Source organism: Centropristis striata, chromosome 17 (assembly GCF_030273125.1).
Source record: "Centropristis striata isolate RG_2023a ecotype Rhode Island chromosome 17, C.striata_1.0, whole genome shotgun sequence".
Classification (NCBI taxonomy): Eukaryota; Metazoa; Chordata; class Actinopteri; order Perciformes; family Serranidae; genus Centropristis; species Centropristis striata.
In genome coordinates this window covers 2,574,353-2,586,414 of record NC_081533.1, presented here as the reverse complement: position 1 = coordinate 2,586,414, position 12,062 = coordinate 2,574,353, and the positions used below count along the sequence as shown (strand labels likewise).

The following is a 12,062-nucleotide window of genomic DNA, read 5'->3' as shown; positions in this document are numbered from 1 at the left end:
TCCGCTGTGTGCTGCCGGTCCTGGTCCTGGTCCTGGTTTCCGTTTGAAGAGGACTCTGTTGTGTTGCTGGGTGACTCTATGCCCCGCCCCCCGTAGCTTTTCATTGGCTGAGCCATGAAACGCTGATCATCCAATCAGAGCAAGCTATTTCTATTTCATGGACTTTTAACTCTTTGGAGTTTGGGGCTATTTTGACATTATTTATGTCTATTTTTTCAGCACAACCTCACCTATATGACTTACTGGATCAACATTTTGAAAACACGCAAAAAACATACAAAATAAACAAAACAAATGAAGAAACAAATAAAAACACAAAAAACACACAAACCCCCCCAACTCTTTTTTTTAAAACGACATAAAAAGACACAAAAAGACACCAAAAAATTACAATAAACAAATAAAACACACACAGAAAATTGAAAAAAAATACACAAAAATCACAAAAAAACCTGAAACATTAAAGATCACATGAAATCAATATATATCACACTGCAGAATTTGAAAATTGTTTTTTTTTAAAAAGGGAAAATAACAATTTACACTTACATTTACATTTAGTCATTTAGCAGACGCTTTTATCCAAAGCGACTTACAGGAAGAATAAGACTTGGTTGTTGTTGGTTTTTTTGGGGGTTTTTTTACCATTGCTGAAAAAGGGTTGATGCATTAAATTGGACATGGAAACTTGTGGAAAAGCCAAAACTTTAGAGTTCAGCTGACAGCAGGGAAACATGCTGCTGAAGTTTTTAGGTTAAAAAAAATCCTTCCATAGACTCCAGATTGTCCAGAATTCAGCTGCCAGACTTTTAACCACAACCAAGAAATATGATCACATCACTCCTGTTTTAGTGTCCTTACACTGGCTCCCAGTATGTTTTAGAATTGATTTTAAGATTTGACTGATTACTTTTAAGGCCCTTCATGGCCTCACTCCCTGCTACATATCTGACCTCTTAACACCTACACACCAGTCTGTACTTTGAGACCCTCAGAGGTCTCCTGACTGTTCCAGAGGCTGAAAACAAAGGGGGACAGAGTGTTGGCAGTCAGGGCCCCGAGGCTCTGGAACAACCCGAGGTTATAATAGTTTGGGATTTTTCATTACTTTTAGTTTTAATTTTGTTGTGATTTTTTGTTTTCAAATTCAGTTCGTTTTAGTTAGTTTATAGAGTGAGGTTGCTAGTTTTAGTTTAGTTTTTATTAGTTTTAGTTTTTTTGTAGTGTGCTATGTGTTGGGTGCCAGATTCAAAGAGGTCATAATAAATGTTGCCTTTCTTTCCTTTGGTTTATCCATCTTAGCCCCAATAAAGTTATTAACTCTTACAGTTCTAGGTGTATTGAATTCAGGTTTGAGTATAGACATCACAATCTAAATAAACATATTTAGCAATGTGTTGCATGTTCTAATAGAAACACAGAGAAGGAAAAGCTCAATAAACTACTTTTGATTTAACGGGAAAATAAACTAAAGCTGGAGCTTTTTAGAGCTGATTGATCTGAATCTGATCAGAACAGAGACCCCCCTCCCCCTCCCGAATACACAAAGAAGCGGTGGGAAAATATTGCGGAAAACAAATTATTTAATGTGTCCCACTCATTTGTACATGAAGCCAGAAAACACGGAGACAACAGAATAAAGTCTGACCTGAACATCGGTGCTATCAGAGCCTGCTGCTTGGATTTTTCATTACTTTTAGTTTTAATTTTGTTGTGATTTTTTGTTTTCAAATTCAGTTAGTTTTAGTTAGTTTATAGAGTGAGGTTGCTAGTTTTAATTTAGTTTTTCTAATAGAAACACTGAATTATGTATGAAATTGTATTGTATGTAACCATACAATACAGTTTCAGTTAGTTATTGATTTTTTTTAAACTCTTTTTTTTTTTTTTTTTTTTCAGTTTACGAAAATGTTTTTTCAACTCTACTTTTCATTATTTCGTTAGTTGTCGTTAACTATAATAACCTTGGAACAACCTGCCTGAGGAAATCAGGTCGGCTGAGTCAGTGATCTCTTTTAAATCTCTTCTTAAAACAGACTTTTATCAGAGAGCCTTTCCTGGTTTGACCTGAACTTTACCTTCCCTTGAACTGTCTTTGAACTGCACAGAACTATGTCATTCTCTAACATTATCTTTGTTTTTTGTTTCATGTCTGTTTATAACTTGTGTTTGTAAAGAACGATGATGATGATGATGATGATGATGATGATGATGATGTGATGTTGATGATGGTGATGATGATGATGATGTGGTGATGATGATGATGATGATGATGATGATGATGATGTGATGATGATGATGATGATGATGATGATGATGTGATGTTGATGATGATGATGATGATGATGATGATGATGTGGTGATGATGATGATGATGATGATGATGTGATGATGATGATGATGTGATGTTGATGATGATGATGATGTGATGATGATGATGATGTGATGATGATGATGATGATGTGATGATGTGATGATGATGATGATGATGATGATGATCATGATGATGTGATGTTGATGATGATGATGATGATGATGATGATGATGATGTGATGATGATGATGATGATGATGTTGATGATGATGATGATGATGATGATCATGATGATGATGATGATGATGTGATGTTGATGATGATGATGATGATGATGATGATGATGATGTGATGATGATGATGATGATGATGATGATGTGATGATGATGTGATGATGTGATGTTGATGATGATGATGATGATGATGATGATGATGATGATGATGTGATGATGATGATGATGATGATGATGATGATGATGATGATGATGATGATGACGATGACGATGATGATGATGATGATGGATACATCATAGTAGAACCCTTAAAGCTCACCAGTGCATTCACAGAACGTCTCATTGAGCGTTTTTAGAGCCAAGCTAGTTATTTCTTCATGCCTCCTCTTCATGTGCTGTGTTGTTATATTCTGAGCTTCTCTCTGAAACTAAAGACTGACAGCAGTAACTGAGTCTGACTGAGGTGGTTTGATCCAGTGAGGAGGAAGAGGAGATGAATAAACAGAGACACAAAAACACTCCAGAGTTCAAACTCACACTGAACAAACCTTTATTCTTTAGACATTCTGACAAAATCAAAATATTATTGTAAGCATGATTTGATTTAATTCTGTTTTTTTTTCTTCAAGTAAAGGTGATTGTTGCTGTTGAACCTGCATCCTGTCAGAGTTGTTGCTTTAATAATCTTCTTTTTTATATTCTCATTAAATGTTTGCAGACAAAGAGAAGCTTTGACTCGTCGTTTCAAACTGTTAATCCTTTAATCAGTGTTTGTTGACCTGTTGTTATTGTCCTTCTCAGCATCAACATGATTATTATTATTAATTATCTGACACCAGTAAGATAATAAATAACATTAAAGCCCACACAGCCTGTAATCAGTGGTGGAATGTAACTTATTACATTTACTCAAGAACTGTACTTCACTACAATATTAAGGTAGTTTTACTTTACTTGAATATTTCCTTTATATGTCACTTTATACTTGTAATCCACTACATTTTAAATTCAACGATAGTTACTTTCGCGGTTGATATTTAACATGAAAAAAATCCAATCAATGTGTTGATTTGTATTTGGTTTCCTGTCATTTTCTTCTATATATAGAAATATATATGAACTCTGTAACTTCAGTACTTTTGAGTGAAATTCTCCACGTCAGCAGTGTTTGCATTACTGCTGGAAAACCTGTTTATATGTCTGGATCGATACAGATGTTCACATCTGCACTGACTAACCAAACATGGATCAACACTTGGAGGGACAAAGTGCGTCTCTCTGCAAATAGATATGAGACATAAATATATATAACCTGTTGATACATATTAAAGCATAATATGGCAAGAAATGACAGAGAAACTCCATTTTATGGGATGTCAAAATTTGGGGAAGAAAAATAATGAATACTATAGTATGTAGTAATCTGTCATAAGAAGTCAAATTTTGAGATGCCTAAAAATGACTTCATTATAGTCTGTTGATATATATTAGGGTATACTTTGCACAGAAATGACAGAAAATGGGACGTCTAGAAGTTGCACAAAAACAAAAAAGTCATACCTTTTTTGTCAAAAATGGTAAAAATTTAAAATGCCTAAAAATTCTAAAAATGTCTTTATTAAAGTCTGTTGATACATGTAGTAGGGTGGCTTTTTCATAAATGACAAAAAAAACACCATATTTTGAGATACAAAATTTGACAAAAATAATCATTTATACGTAGTAAGTGGAAAATATATAAATTGACTTTTTTTTGAAGACAGAGAACATGTTTTACACATATTGTCACAACAGCCACATGTTACACTGCTGCATTCAGAGATAGACACACTAGTGAAGGATAGGGTCATTTAGCTTAGCTTAGCTGTAACTGTGTTAAAACTATTATTTGTTAAAACTTCAGTGACTTTGCAGAAGAGCTGTTCAACAAACATTTAAGGCTCCCTTCCTCTATTGAGCTGCAGGTCAAGAGAGCACATCGTGTCCTCATACTGAACCTTTCCACTAAACCAGTCAGAACTAGATCAGGGTTCAGCTGTTTCACTAAATGAAAAACGGTGGGTTCTGCTCATTTTCTAGGAGAAAATAAACATCTAAAAAAATCAGGTTTATTGAGCTTCATGCTCCAAATGTCACTGTGTGATTATTAAATTCAGTATATAGAAGCATTATTTAGTGTGCAGACTGTGTTTTTTCAATGTATTCCATTAAATTAATGTGTTTTTAGATATATTTCTTGGCATGTTTGATCATTTCAGCCTATTCTTTCAGCTGCAAGATGATGGTGTGAGGCAGAGTTGGGAGAAAATTGATATAAAAACATAATTCAACGTGTTAATGAGACTTCATTTTATTTTTAACCGGTACATGAGAATATTGGTATAAAAACACACAAATAATGCTTTAGACATGCATGAGCTGCTGTTTGTTCTCCTCTCTTGGTTCATTAATTCAGGACAAAGAACAATTTGAGGGATGATGTGGTTTCCAGCTGGACATTTTCCGTTTAATTCAACTGTTAAAATGTTCAGTTCAACATCAAAAGTTTCACATAAAACATTGAGCCTATCCCAAAGAGTTTCCTACCTGTGACAGTGAGGGAGTCGCAGGAGGCTTTAAGAGAACAGACCAACACCAGGAACTTTAATCAGACAGCACAATGAGCAATCTGTTTTCATTGAAGGCTTAAAACAGTCTTATGATGTGGATATTAAAAAGAAAAAAGGCTACTAATAATGCTCTAACAACGTTTATTTTTTCTAAAAACACCTACCACTCAGAGAAAAAGTTTTCCTGCCTTAGTCTCATCACTAGGGTTTCTCTCCAGTGTGAACCTGTTGGTGAGTTTTAAGGTGAGAACTCTGAGAAAAGGTTTTCCCACATTGGTCACACCAGTACGGCTTCTCTCCAGTGTGAACCCGTTGGTGAGTTTTAAGGTGAGAACTCTGAGAAAAGGTTTTCCCACATTGGTCACACCAGTACGGCTTCTCTCCAGTGTGAACCCGTTGGTGAGTTTTAAGGTTAGAACTCACAGAAAAGGTTTCCCCACATTGGTCACACCAGTACGGCTTCTCTCCAGAGTGAATGCGTCGGTGGACTTCAAAGCTAAAACTATGAGAAAAAGATTTTCCACATTGGTCACAGCTGTAAGGTTTCTCTCCAGTATGGATGCGTTGATGTCTTTCAAGGTGAGAACTCCTAGAAAAGGTTTTCCCACATTGGTCACACCAGTACGGTTTCTCTCCAGTGTGGATGCGTTGATGACGTCTCAGGTGCTGTAGTAGACTGAAAGCATTCCCACAATGGTCACAGCTGTAACGTTTCTCTCCAGTATGGATGCGTTGATGATCTCTCAAGCTATGTAGTCGACTGAAAGCATTCCCACACTGGTCACAGCTGTAAGGTTTCTCTCCAGTATGGATGCGTTGATGTTTTCTCAGGTTCTGTTTTTCATTGAAAGTTTTCCCACATTGGTCACAGCTGTATGGTCTCTCTCCAGTATGGATGCGGAGATGAACCTTTAAACCTCCAGCTGTTGAGTAGGTTTTGTCACAGAGCTGACAGTGGTGCCGTTTGAGTCTCTCTCTTCCTTCCTGTTTCAACAGACAGACAGAAAGAGAGACACGGTGGTGAGATGCCATGGTGGAGTAAGCGATTTATAACCATAAATAATATTTAGAGCATGTCTGTACAACATAACCTTTAATGTTCAAGAGTGAACAGGTGTTACCACCTGCAGGGTTAGACTCCACACAGAAAATGTGTTTGTTATAGCAGTGGCAGAGTGAATTGTTGGCCATCGTCATAATCGTCTCAAATTCTGCTTTTTTCTCTTTCTCACTTCTAGAAATAAAACACCACTTTTGATGAGGTAATAACTAATTCCATACACTTATTCATTGATATAATTTGAAGCTGTATACTTTGAAATAGGAAGTTTATGTACATATATATATATATATATATATATAAAAATAGCTTGGTCTGCATGAATGCTGTACCCATATTATATATGTGTGTGTATTTATTTAGCCTGACCTACTGCTAACAGATTTCATAGTTTGATCTGAAGTGTGTTCATTGTTGCGAAATAGTAGAAACATTTCTTTTGTTAATTATTTGCATTATTTGCTATCACTGGCTTTTTTCAATCATCTATCATTATGATATTCCATGAAAAGGGTTGCACTTTTTTACTTACTTAACCAGTCAACTGAGATCCACTGGACTTGATTACCTGGACAAGTCCCAAAATACACTCCACACAAACAGGCACATACAGTAACAAAGGCTATGACACATCAATACAGGACATGACGCTGTATAGGTGAGAAGTGGTTAAAAAAGTTTTCCAAGGTATGTTTTTTAGACTGATGCAGACCTACATCATTGGAAGATATGACAATTATATAATGCTTTCTTTGATTGTTGTACAGTCTGCTGATTGATGATGCCTACATGATCATTTATGTAGCCTATAAAATAATCACTCACTTCGCTGCATTTTGATAGATAGATAGATAGATAGATAGATAGATAGATAGATAGATAGATAGATAGATAGATAGATAGATAGATAGATAGATAGATAGATAGATAGATAGATAGATAGATAGATAGATAGATAGATAGATAGATAGATAGATAGATAGATAGATAGATAGATAGATTACTTTATTCATCCCCGAAGGGAAATTCGGTTGTCACAGCAGTCCGGTATTCAAGTACAATAAAATAAAATAGAATAAAATACTGAGGTAGCATAAATAAAAACAACAATAGAAAACAAAGCACAGAATAGAACAAGGACACTTAAGAAGTTAAAAAAGAACATCAGTTGGTAGGATGGTTGGCAAGATGATGGTAATAATTAAACTGGTGATATGATGCAACAATGCTATAGTGACTAGACGGTATATAATAATAATAATAGTACAGTATATAATATATATAATATAATATGTAATAATAGATAAACAATATAAAAATAAATGAAAAATATAAATAAAGTAATTACAAGTAAAATAATATAATATATAATAATAATAATAAATAAGGCGGGTATAATAATAATAGTAGTATATTACAGTATATAGTAATAATAGTAATGGCAGCAACAGTATATATAATAATAATAATAGTAATAATATTAATAACATAGCAAAGTGTGGTGCATAGTTTTAGTGCATAGATTTTAGTGCATGTCAGTAATGTGGGTTCTGGCAGAGGTAGATGAGTTATAAAGTCTTATTGCAGAAGGAAGGAAGGACTTCCTGTCTGGTTCCTTGGAGCAGCAGGTTGGATGAGTCTGTGGCTGAAGCTGCTCTGTAGCTTGTCCAGTGTTTTGTGGAGGGGTGGGAGGGATTGTCCATGACTGCCAGCAGTTTTGCCAGCATCCTGTCCTCCACCACCTCCTCCACCACCTCCTCCACCACCTCCTCCAGGGTGACAAGCTTGGAGCCAACAACAGACTCCGCCTTCCTGATCAGTTTCTTCAGTCTGTTGGCGTCCTTTGCTTTGATGCCCCTCCCCCCCAGGACACCACAGCAAAGAAGATGGTGCTCGCCACAACAGACTGATAGAACATCTGCAGCATTTTGTTGCAGACATTGAAGGACCTGAGCCTCCTCAGGAAGTAAAGCCGGCTCAGGCCCTTCTTGTAGACGGCCTCAGTGTTGGTGGACCAGTCCAGTTTATTGTCCAGAGTGACCCCCAGGTACTTGTATGAGGGTACCATCTCCACATCTGTCCCACCGATGCTGACAGGAGAGGGCGGGGCTTATTCCTCCTGAAGTCCAACACCATCTCCTTCGTCTTCCTCACGTTCAGCTGCAGGTGGTTCTCCCCACACCACTTCACAAAGCGGTCCACCAGGTCCCTGTACTCAGCCTCCCCCCCTCCCTCAACACACCCCACAATGGCCGTGTCATCAGAGAACTTCTGCAGATGACACGACTCAGTGCAGTACTGAAAGTCAGCAGTGTATGTGGTGAAGAGGAAGGGGGACAGTACAGTCTCCTGGTTTTGCTGTTTTCAGGTTTCCGTTAATGACATAAACAATGACGAACCTATTTATTCATAGCAAAAAACACAAAATGTCGCTGCAAAAGACATTGCAAAGACAGTTTTTATGTTCACTAAAGTTTTATTAAAACTTTAGATCAATCTTCAGTCAAATAGTCGTTTAGTAAATGTACAGCAGTAGGGAAAAATACTCCATCCAGGCTCTGTTTCTACCGAGTTTCCGAAATCCCGACTGTCCCTGAACTAACCACGATGACGTAGAGCACTCTAGGCAGAGCTTGGCGTGTGACGTACTGTCATGGGCGGGGCTTGACCGGCCAGCCAGTCAAGCCCCGCCTCCCGCCGCACACGTTAGTATTGAAGCCGGTGTTACATCCCTACTGGTTTCCACACCAACTGGTTTCCGTACGCGTGCGTGCGTCAACATCAGCAGCTGTGGCCACCCTCTGTCAGCAGATTCGTCACATATTTATAAACATAATACCTGGCGTTTTACGAGTCGCATCACCTATCTACTGGGGGGAACATCGTTTAATAAGTGAACACTACATCACAGCTGCCTATAAAAAAAAGAAATGTATGAAAATAAAATGTTTGAGAGATCGCTAAGAGCTGGATTCGAACTCACCTAAGCAAAATTAAATAGCACATTATCCATCAGCTATACAGGTTGAGCCATTTGTCTTCTTTTGGTCGTCGTGACTTCAAGTATGTATCCTTCAAGTTGCTTACGTCAGTGTCCAGGTAACATTTTGTTTCGGCCCGATCTAAACCAACTGGTTTCCTTGAGCTGAACATAAACAAATACCGAACGTATTTATCACGTTTCTCCCTCTCTCTCTCTCACTGCCCGTGTATGAAACATATTGTGGCATATAAATACTTTTAAAAGTATTTAAAAGTATTACTTTTAAAATTGGCTAGTTAGATCTTCACTTTTAAAAGTATTTAAAAGTATTACTTTTAAAATTGGCTAGTTAGATCTTCACTTTTAAAAGTATTTATATGCCACAATATGTTTCATATGTGGCTCATAAAGTGGTTAATTGGACAGTAGCCTCGGTCAAGACAGGGGCAGTGAGTGAGCGAGGGAGGAACTTGATAAATATGTTCGGTAATTTTCTCTGTTCAGCTCAAGGTAACCAGTTGTTTTAGGTCGAGCCAAAACAAAATGTTACCTGGACACTGAGGTAGGCAATTTCATGAATATATAATTGAAGCTCAGAAATATTGAGGAGCCCAAGTGGCTTACACCGTGTAGCGTCAGTCTCGCAAGCTTTTTATTTTTTTCTGTGGCGAGTTCGAATCTATCTTTTAAACTCGTTTTCCGTGCTAAATGTTGATTAGCTACTTTCTGCTCCATCCGGATTATGATGTACAGTCGGAACATAATTACAAGACGTGTGCGTGGACATTGTGCATTTGAAAAGCATGGACATACACAAGTTCGAGTATTTTGACCAGAGAAGTATTGTCTGAATTAGATCGTCACTTTTTAAAAGTATTTATTTGTCACAATATGTTTCATGTGGGGTTCATAAAGTGGTTAATATGACATGGCCTCGGTCGAGACACGGGCAGTGAGAGAGAGAGAGGGAGAAACGTGATAAATACGTTCGGTATTTGTTTATGTTCAGCTCAAGGAAACCAGTTGGTTTAGATCGGGCCGAAACAAAATGTTACCTGGACACTGACGTAAGCAACTTGAAGGATAGATAATTGAAGTCACGGAGACCAAAAGAAGACGAATGGCTCAACCTGTATAGCTGATGGATAATGTGCTATTTAATTTTGCTTAGGTGAGTTCGAATCCAGCTCTTAGCGATCTCTCAAACATTTTATTTTCATACATTTCTTTTTTTTATAGGCAGCTGTGATGTAGTGTTCACTTATTAAACGATGTTCCCCCCAGTAGATAGGTGATGCGACTCGTAAAACGCCAGGTATTATGTTTATAAATATGTGACGAATCTGCTGACAGAGGGTGGCCACAGCTGCTGATGTTGACGCACGCACGCGTACGGAAACCAGTTGGTGTGGAAACCAGTAGGGATGTAACACCGGCCGCAGCCGTTAGTACTTGTTTTTATCTGCAGGGAGCAGAGAAGAGTCTGATTCTGATAAAGTTACACAGAGAAGGAGAAGCTCAATAAACTACTTTTGATTTAACGGAAAAGAAACTAAAGCTGGAGCTTTTTAGAGCTGATTGATCTGAATCTGATCAGAACAGAGACCCCCCTCCCCCTCCCGAATACACAAAGAAGCGGTGGGAAAATATCGCGGAAAACAAAGTATTTAATGTGTCCCACTCATTTGTACATGAAGCCAGAAAACACGGAGACAACAGAATAAAGTCTGACCTGAACATCGGTGCTATCAGAGCCTGCTGCTGGTCTACTGGAGTCCTCCGGGTCCTGGTTCTGCTCCATTCCGCTGTGTGCTGCCGGTCCTGGTCCTGGTTTCCGTTTGAAGAGGACTCTGTTGTGTTGCGTCTCTATGCCCCGCCCCCCGCCGCTTCTCATTGGCTGAGCCATGAACGCTGATCATCCAATCAGAGCAAGCTATTTATATTTAATGTTATTTTAACTCTTTGGAGTTTGGGGCTGTTTTCACACTATTTTTGGCAATTTTTTTCAGCACAACCTCACCTATATGACCTGGTCATTATTTCATTTTGACTTACTGGATCAACATTTTGAAAACACACAAAAACACACACAAAAAACAAATAAATACACCAAAAAAACCCACACAAATATACTTCATTTTTTATTTTTTTACAAAAGACATGAAAAGACACAAAACACACCGAAAACACGTATGTTTTTGTTTTTTTACAAGAAACACAAAAAAAATGAAAGAAAATAAAAACATGTATAAAAACATAAAAATACACAAAAATCACAAAAAAAAGCTTATCAATATCAATAACAAAATCCTGAATGTACACTGCAGAATTTGAAAATATCTACAAAAAAGGGAAAGTAACACTTTACACTTGGTTGAGGTGTTTTTTTTACCATTGCTGAAAAAGTGTTGATGCATTAAATTGGACATGGAAACTTGTGGAAAAGCCAAAACTTTAGAGTTCAGCTGACAGCAGGGAAACATGCTGCTGAACGTTTTTAGGTTCTGACGTCATGAAGAAGTCGTGCTCCGGCGCTTTTGGTGGATCCAGAGGGTTAACTCTAATGTAAAAGTGTTTCTACATTCCTTAATTATCATGATCATCATTATTATTACTTTATTTCGAAACTTTTATTTCAATACTAATTTAAAGCCTAATATATTATCCAAATATAATATATAATAATATCACCTTCGAAATATTTCTAAAACACGATCTATGCTAACTTTTAAAGACACAGAGACCATTTTACATGCTTTTATCTCATCACGCTTGGATTACTGCAACAGCCTTTTTACCTGCCTGAAGCAAAAATCCATTCATAGACTCCAGATTGTCCAGAATTCAGCTGCCTTTAGTTTTAA

At 37.3% G+C, this 12,062-nt stretch overlaps 1 pseudogene; it reads right to left on the bottom strand.

Moving 5' to 3' along the window:
* Positions 1 to 4,888: 4,888 nt before the first annotated feature.
* Positions 4,889 to 11,104, bottom strand: LOC131990122 (zinc finger protein 883-like; annotated as a pseudogene).
* Between the last annotated feature and the right edge of the window lie 958 nt (positions 11,105 to 12,062).